The sequence below is a fragment of the Ochotona princeps genome, chromosome 1 (assembly GCF_030435755.1).
Source record: "Ochotona princeps isolate mOchPri1 chromosome 1, mOchPri1.hap1, whole genome shotgun sequence".
In the NCBI taxonomy this organism is placed as follows: domain Eukaryota; kingdom Metazoa; phylum Chordata; class Mammalia; order Lagomorpha; family Ochotonidae; genus Ochotona; species Ochotona princeps.
Genome location: NC_080832.1, coordinates 75,855,354 through 75,857,640, shown reverse-complemented (window position 1 = coordinate 75,857,640; position 2,287 = coordinate 75,855,354). Strand labels below are relative to the sequence as shown.

Below are 2,287 nucleotides of genomic sequence, written 5' to 3'. Positions count from 1 at the left end.
TTCATTGTGCCACATAGTGGCCTCAAGTTTACATTAATTGTACTACTTCTAAAATTCAGCTTTTGAATTACTTTCAGACGAATTTTTAATTTAAAAAATACCTGTGTTTCAACCAAAGACTTCATAATCTATAATATGTAGGTACCTTTAGAGAGAACACAGAATAGCTTGGAGTGATGTTCCCTAATCATTAAGCACTCAGATTACAGCAGCAGGCTTTCCTGAATCAAATCCTGATTCTCCCCCCTTGGAGATGGTTAACCTTGATAACCTAAGTGACCTCCTTATGCCTTCTTTCTTCAAGGACAAACTGGATAGAAGTCACACACATCTCATATAGTTACTTTGAGAATCTTGTAAGACGTAAAGGGTTAAGAACAGTGACAGCACATAGTAAATAACAGAGCCAGCTATTATCAATAATGATCATCTACAACAAATATTTAAAGAGTCATTATAGGAATATTAGACACAAAACATAAGATCATTAAATCTCTAAATATCAAAACCAATACACTAATACTTCAGAGTTGAAATATTTGGCTTATAATACATATGTTAGGATAGTCAGGAAAACAGAACCCACACTAGTTATCACAAATAGAAGAGATGGTACTTACTTCAGCAGCACATATACTAAAATTGGAACGATACAGAGAAGATTAGCATGGCCATTGCACAAGGATGACAAATAGAAGAGATGGCCTGTGGATATGTTAACAGGGTTGGAAGAGGGAGAAGGCAAGAGTTAGGGGAAGGTGTTCTGCAGGTCAGGAAGTTAAGGTTGTTTCCTCCACTGGTGCATACTGTCTAAGCTTTGTTACCTTAATGCTGGAGGCACTGCTGTTGTCAGTACTAAAGTGATCATGACTGAGGCTATCTCATTATCAGGACTAGACAACATGAGAAGATTCACTCCTGGAGAACACACCATCATTCTTCTGCCCCCCTCAGAAATACCAGCAATTGCAAGAGGTAGGGAAATGTCTTCTGACTACTGATCTCCCACAAACATATTGCCCTGGTGCAGCTTAAGGAAACAGAGCTGGCAAAGGGAGCCTGGGAAATGTAGCTTTTGCTGTTTTGAGACTTTCAACCCTAAGAATGCAGAACACAAGAGAAGGCCAATGTAGAGCTGAGAGAATATAGATAGGTAAATATTACAGAAAGTAAACATATTCAAACATAAACCAGAACTGAAGGGTCATCAAGACAGTTTAATTCAGATTCAAACCAAGAGATTAAAAATGTAATTATTCTCTTTTCTTTTCCATTTTATGTCTTGGTAGTTGATTTTATTTTAGCTAGCTATCATGACATAAATGCATCACATAGTTCACTAGGGGTTTATACTCCATTTCTTTTAAAAGGATACTAAATATTCTAAAATTAAAGGTTGCTGAGGCAACAGATGGTACAGAGGTACTACTTGCAATGCCCATATCCTTTATGGGAGTACCTGGCTTCCAGCTTGAGCTTACTGATCATGCACATTAAGCAGCAGGTAATGGTTCAAGTACTTGAATGTCTGACACCTCTGTGAGAAACCAGGTTAGAGTTCCAGGCTCCTGGCTTTGGCCTGGTCCAGCTCCAGCCATCATAGGCATTTAGGAAGTGAAACATAAGATATTTATTCTTGGGCTCAGTACAATAGTCTAGGGGATGAAGTCCTCACCTTGCATGTGCCAGGATCGTATGCAGGCACCAGTTCATACTCCAGCTGCTCCACTACCTGTCATGCTCCCTGTTTGTGGCCTGGGATGGCAGTGGAGGACAGCCCAAGGACTTTGGGCCCTATGCCCATGTGGGAGACCTGGAGGAAGCTCCTGGGTCCTGGCTTCAGATTGGCTTAAATCCAGCTGTTTTGCTGCCACTTGGAGAGTAAACCAGTGGACAAAGTATCTTTCTCTCTGTTTCTCCTCTCTGAAATTCGACTTTCCAACAAAAAAAAATCTTTAAAAAAGATATTCTCTTCCTTCTTTTAAATTAAATAATAATTTAATAAATAATTGTCATGTAAAATTAAATGATTATGCTATCTGGAATAGGATTTTAAAATGCCCCTCTATCCTAATCAGTGCTACTAGCTTGCTGTTTTGCTAACATGCACATAGAAATGTGGATATCCTCCTGCTTATCTGGGTCACCAAGCAGGCTGTGGGAGATTCTGAATAGCTTCCCCAGCAAATAAAAGCCATGCCAATAAAACAGCAGTGAACAATGATTATTGCCCAAAAGACAGAAAACAGCTTTCAGAAAGCATGATCAGTGACCTGGCAGGGCAGCC

General features: G+C 39.5%; 1 non-coding gene across 1 annotated transcript; it reads left to right on the top strand.

The window, feature by feature from the left end:
• Window positions 1-612: 612 nt before the first annotated feature.
• On the top strand, window positions 613-719 carry LOC118758377 (U6 spliceosomal RNA). The gene has a single exon (XR_004995674.1). It is a non-coding gene; the product is annotated as a U6 spliceosomal RNA (small nuclear RNA).
• Window positions 720-2,287: the final 1,568 nt, after the last annotated feature.